Consider the following 6,797-nt stretch of genomic DNA (forward strand, 5'->3'; position numbering starts at 1 on the left):
GGAAGAAAAAATGGTAGTTGCCACATACTGCTTTTAAAGACAGGGTTCCATACAGTTCTTGGTCTTACTTATTGTTAAGAGGAAGCAGACTGTGTAACCCTTAATGCCTGAATTATTTGTGCATGCATGCATGTGTGTGTGGGGGTGGGTGTGTGTGTGTGTGTGTGTGTGTGTGTGTGTGTGTGTGTGTATAATAAGTACATGACCAACTTGCAGGTCCAAACCTGTTTCTATTGCACAGGTTTCCCCTTGCTTCTTACCTTGCCTCCCCTTGCTTTCTTGCCTTTTAAAATTTAGAATGCTATAGTAGATATAACCTTAGAGTTTATTTAGTTCCTTCACTTCACAATAAAATTGATGTATATTAGGAAATATAAATTGTCTAAATTAACCCAGATTGTTAGTAACTGATTCTGATTTTCAGATTTCCAGGGAGTTCTTTTTATATTCCATGCAATAGTATTTTCATTTGTATCTCTTTCTTACTGGCATATGCCTACCTTAAATAACTAGATTAATCTTCCTAAAAATTGCTAATGTTCCTAAAATATTGCTAATTAACCCATGATGCTAGAACGATAAAACCCACATTCAGCTTTCCTTTGAAGAATTGTCATAATCTAGCCTTACGCACACCCCTCTCTCTTTCTCTTCCTTTTATTTATTCATTCAGCAAACATTTATTAAACCAATTACTGTATGGAAGATATTCTGTCTAACTACTTACTGAAGATCCGGTAGTGACTAAGACAAAGGCAGTTCTTAATGAAAAGACAGATTACTTAAAATGAATTACAGTAAAACTTTTTAGAGACAGAAAAGGTGGCAGATTAAAGGAAGGTACACTTCCCAACAGTTCCTTATTTCAAAACTTAAAAAGTAAGCCAGGCACAGTGTCACATGCCTGTGTAATCCCAGCAGCTCGGGAGGCTGAGTCAGGAGAATCACAAGTTCAAAGCCAGCCTCAACAATGGTGAGGCGCTAAACAACTCGATGAGACCCAGTCTCTAAATAAAATACAAAATAGGGCTGGGGATGTTGCTCAGTGGTCGAGTGCCCCTGAGTTCAAACCACAGTACCAAAAAAAAAAAAAAAGAACAATTAAAAAGTAAAAAGACTACTCCTCAGCAAAGTGGGTAAGTAAGGGAATTCACTGAAATTCAACACTGGGCAGTAAAACAAACCATAGACACATAGTCAAAAACTTCAAACATAACATAAGAAATAATACATTAGAGATGCACCAACTTGGCTGGTGGCAGGTGCAATCTTGGTTTAAGCACTGATAGTACACAGTTGGCAGTGGGGAGCACAGGCAGAGAGAGATAAAGGTATGGCAAAAAAAAATTGGCTTAGGGGAACCCATGAAATAGGGAGGCTGATCTTAATGGACCCAGAGATAGTAGGGGAGGTTGTTGGATAAAAAGCAACCAAAATTTCTCAGTCCACAGGTGAACAGTATGGTAAGAACCAGGAATGCCAGTGTGCAGTCATTTATAAGTGACTATGTGGCAGGAAGCAGAGGCAGAAGATTGGGAACTCATAAAGCAAGTTGCCACCCTGACCCAGCAGTTGCCTATTGGGGGCAACAGAATATTCCTTGACCAGCATGACCAACCATTTCAGGAAGAATTGTGCCTCAGGTGATCCAGGCTCAGAATATCAAAGATTGTATGGCCTCCTATCGCGGGGTGGCCAGCACCTTGCCAAGGAATTCTTGCCTGCTCGGAGGGATAAGCCTCTTAAGAAATTAAAGTCTATAATAATTAGTGAAGAATAAAAGACAAAGTTGGAAAGATAGTTTCAAAAAGGTGGAGCCCCTGATAGGTCCACACAGGAGCTGGAGCTAGACCATTAGAAAATGGCTCCTATGGTTTATTTAAGGGGGGACACCAAAGGCAGGGATAAGGTTTCAGGGGTGGAGTCTTGCTTCATGGTGTCTTGAAATCAGCAGGTTGATTGGCATCTTGGCAGGTCACACCCATCTCAGAGGGGCTGTGCGACAGCAGGTCATGCCATCTCAGGTGCTGTGTGAGACCTTTGACAGGACGGAATAGGGCTCACAATGTGTCTGGGAAGTCAGCCAGAGGAAATGTCCATAGGAAGTTCCCAGACAGTAGAAGATCCTATTCACTAGACTGCAATGTGCAATATAGTACACATACAGCCCACAGACAGCTCTCAACAGCCTCCCATATAATCTGTTGAAAAGATGACAATAACCAGCAACAAAGAAGCAATGACATTCTTCACAGAACTAGTAAAAACAGTCTTAAAATTCATTTGGAAGAATAAAATGCCCAGAATAGCCAAAGCAAACCTGAGCAAGAAGAATTGGAGGCTTTATAATGCCTAATCTCATACTTCAGAGCCATGGTAATAAAAATAGCATGGTATTGGCATAAAAACAAATACATCCGGGCATGGCCCACACCTATAATTCCAGCTGTTTGGAAGGCTGAAGCAGGAGAATTGAAATTCAAATCCAGCCTCAGCAATTCAGCAAGGCCTTCAGCAACTTAGCAAAACCCTATTTCAAAATAAAAAAGTAAAAAGTGCTGGAGGTGTGGCTCAGTGGTTAAGTGCCCCTGTGCTCAATCCCATTTACTACTACTACTACTACTACTAATAATAATAATAATAATAAGCAAGTTGACTAGAATAGAGGACACACAAATTCTTGCACTTATAGTCATCTGATTCTTGCACGGTGCTAAAAGCATACTGTAAATAAGACTGCTTTATCCACAAATGGTGCTGGAAAAACTGTATATTCACATGAAGAAGATTGAAATAGGATCCATATCTTACACCCTCTACAAAAATCAAATGGACATGGATCAAAGATCTTGGTGTAAACTAAACTTTGAAATTAAAAAAAAAAAAAACAGGGATGGGGATGTGGCTCAAGCGGTAGCGCGCTCGCCTGGCATGCGTGTGGCCCAGTTCGATCCTCAGCACCACATACAAACAAAGATGTTGTGTCCGCCGAAAACTAAAAAATAAATATTAAAAAAAGAGAAAGAAATAGGGATCCATTTCCGTAAAGAAAAGACTCCCTTAAAAAAAAAAAAAGAAATTACCAAAAAAAAATCATAGGGGAAACACTTCAAGATACAGGCCCAAGCAATGATTTTCTAAATATGACTCCAATAGCCCAGGAAACAAAAGCAAGAATTGACAAATAGAATCACATTAAATTAAAATATTTCTTCGCCACAAAGGAAACAGTCAACAGAGTGAAAGGACAACCTACAGAATGGGAGAAAATATTTGCCACTTACTAACAGAGTATTACTGACCAGGATATATAAGGAATTCAAAAAACTCGACACCAAAAATATGAATAAGCCATTCAATAAATAGGCAAATGAATAGAGATTTCTCAAAAGAAGTATAAATGGTCAATAATTGTATGAAAAAATGTTCAACATTTTCATCCATCAGGGAAATGCAAATCAGAATTATACTGTGTTTCTATCATACTTCATTCAGAATGGCAATCATCAAGAATACAAATAACAAAGCTGATGAAGCCAAATGTGGCAGCACATGTCTGTAATCCCAGCAATTTAGGAGGTTGAGGCAGGAGGATTCCAAGTTAAAAGCTAGCCTCAGTAATTTAGCAAGGTCCTAAGCAATTTAGAGAGACCCTGTCTCAGAATAAAAATAAAAAGGTTGGGGATGGGGCTGGGGTTGTAGCTCTTCAGTAGAGTGCTCGCCTAACACATGTGAGGCACTGGGTTGGATCCTCAGCACCATATAAAAAGAAATAAATAAAATAAAGGTAATGTGTCCATCTACAACTAAAAATATTTTTTAAAAAAGAAAATATGGTATATATACACAATGGAGTTTTATTCAACCATTAAGAAAAACAAAATTATGTTATTTGCATGAAAATGGATAGAACTGGAGGGCATCAGACTGAAAGATGAATATCATATGTTTTCACTCATATGTAGAAGCTAGTGGTGAGGGGAAATAACCTCATAAAATTAGAAAGGAGACTAATAAGGTGGGGAAAGGGGGGCAGGGAAAGTAAAGAGGGGTAGATAAGAGGAGGTCTTGATGAGAGAAATTGATAAAATTACATTACATCTATGTGTCAATATGCCATAAATCCATCATTCCATAAAATTAACATGCAGCAATAAAGAATGAACAAATGACCTAAATAGACATTTCTCAAAAAGATATACAAAAATGCAACGAATACATGAAAAAACTGCTTAACATCACTAGGAAATACAAATTAAATAACATCCCACCCCAGTTAGATTGGCTATTTTCAAAAAGACAAATAATAATAAACTGTTGCATGGACGTGGAAAAAGGGGAATTCTCTTACATTGTTAGTGGAAATGTAAATGGTGCTATTATGCAAAACAATATAGAGATTCTTCATAAAACTAGAATTAGAACTCCCACATGAACCAGCAGTCCTGCTGCTGTGACTATAAACAAAGGAATTGAAATTAGTTCATCAAAGAGACATGCCCTCACATATTTATTACAGCATAATTCACAATAGTCAAGATCATCTTAGATGTCCACTAACTGATGAATGAATAAAGAAAAGAGTTATATATACATGATAGAATTTTATTTGGCTTTTAAAAAGAATGAATTTGTGTCTTTTACAGCAACATGAGTGGAACTGAAACCATTATATATATATTTTTTATTTTAATGTTTATTTTTTAGTTTTCAGCAGACACAACATCTTTGTTTGTACATGGTGCTAAGGATCGAACCCGAGCCGCATGCATGCCAAGCTACCACTTGAGCCACATCCCCAGCCCTGAAACCATTATATTAAGTGAAATAAGTCAGGCACAGAAAGACAAATACTGCATGATCTCATTTATATGCAGAAGCTAAAAATAGATCTCAGGAAGGTGAGAATAGAATAGTGGTCATCAGAGCCAGGGAAGGGTGTGGGGAAAGGAAATGAAGAAAGGCTGGTTAATGGATACAGGGGTGCAGTTTGATAAGGAGAAATAACTTCTAATGTTCTGTAACATATTAGGGTAATTATGGCTAACAAAATTTGATTGAACATTTTAAAATAGCTAGTAGAGATAATTTTCAGTGTTTCCAATACAGAGGAATAATAAATGTCTGAGATGATTTATTTGCCATTTATGCTGATCTGATCACTAAACCTTGTATAGATGTACTGAAATGTCACACTGTACCCCATAAATATGTATAGCTGTTATGCATCAACTAAAACTAAATTTTAAAAAGAGGAAAAAGCTAAAAGAATGATTAGAAGAAAATGAAAAGGGGGAAGGGAGAAAAAAGAAAATTTTGCCACAAAAAGGAGAAAAATTAGGAATAAGAAAAAAAGCAAGAAATAAATAAATCCAATTTAAGAATTTAAGTTGAAGCCTCTACTAAATGTCACTAAGAGAAGCCCTCTCTGACTGTCCTAAATGAAATAATACCCCTTGTCACTTTCTACCTCATTTTCCTGCCTTGGCCTTCTCCAGGGCACATATTTAGTTGATACAATTAATTTTGGGCTTAGAATGGAACTACCATTTGACCCAGCTATCCCACTCCTCAGTTTATATACAAAGGACTTAAAATCAGCATACTACAGTATGTAGCCACATCCATATTTATAGCAGCTCAACTCACAATAGCTAAACTATGGAACCAACTTAGGTGCCCTTCAACAGATGAATGGATAAAGAAAATGTGGTACATACGTACAATAAAATATTAGCCTTAAAGAAGAATGAAATTATGGAATTTTCAGGTAAATGGATGGAGCTGGAGAATATCATGCCAATCCCCAAAAACCAAAGGCTAAATATTATCTCTGATAAGTGAATGCTGGTCCATAATTGGGGGGGGTAGGGAATAATGAAGGAAATTTGGATTGTGCAAAATTGAGTGAAGGGAGAGAGGGGTTGGTGGGGACTGGAAGTACAGTAGAATGAGACAGACATTATTACCCCATATACATGTAGGGTTACACTACTAGTGTGACTTAGCACCATGTATAGCCAGAGAAATGAGAAGTTATGCTCCATTTGTGTATAATGTATCAAAATGTATTCTACTGTCATGCATAACTAATTAGAACAAAAAAAGATCAAGTTTGGGAAAGAAAGTGTAGCTTTCTCTTTTAATCAGGAGAGAAACAAGAAAGGATGTATGTGGAAAAGAAGGAAGAGCAGCATTTACTGATTACATGTTTTACATGAGGCTCAATCCTAGTTATTTTCACTGAACATCAATATCATTTATCATTGAAAAAGTATTATGTGAGAGGCTGGGGATGTGGCTCAAGCGGTAGCATGCTTGCCTGGCATGCTTGCGACCCGGGTTCAATCCTCAGCACCACATAAAAACAAAGATGTTGTGTCCACCGAAAATAAAAAAAAAGTAAATAATATATTAAAAAAAGAAAAAGTAATATGTGATATGTGTTACTATGATCACTACTTTTAGCTGTATTATTTATTTTGCAGTGCTGGGGATTGAACCCAGGGCCTTGTGCATGTGAGGCAAACACTCTACCAACTGAGTTATATTCCCAGCCCCATGGTCAGTATTTTTAAATCAAAGACCAATAACGTTCAACCTGTCAGAAATGATTACAAGCAGCAAATGGTAGAAACAGAATAAAAATCCAATTACATCTGACTCCAAAATCCATGACATTTCTAATACACATACTACATCTCATATATAGATAAATTTGTAAGAGAAGGTTTGTATGAGTTCAGTTCTCACCAAGAAAATTTTCTGTGTGAATCCTCTGTGGTCTTCAGCTAAGA

General features: G+C 37.1%; 1 non-coding gene across 1 annotated transcript; it reads right to left on the bottom strand.

The window, feature by feature from the left end:
* Positions 1-6,483: 6,483 nt before the first annotated feature.
* Positions 6,484-6,558, bottom strand: Trnav-cac (transfer RNA valine (anticodon CAC)). The gene has a single exon. It is a non-coding gene; the product is annotated as a tRNA-Val (tRNA).
* Between the last annotated feature and the right edge of the window lie 239 nt (positions 6,559-6,797).

This window comes from Ictidomys tridecemlineatus, chromosome X (assembly GCF_052094955.1).
Source record: "Ictidomys tridecemlineatus isolate mIctTri1 chromosome X, mIctTri1.hap1, whole genome shotgun sequence".
Taxonomy (NCBI): domain Eukaryota; kingdom Metazoa; phylum Chordata; class Mammalia; order Rodentia; family Sciuridae; genus Ictidomys; species Ictidomys tridecemlineatus.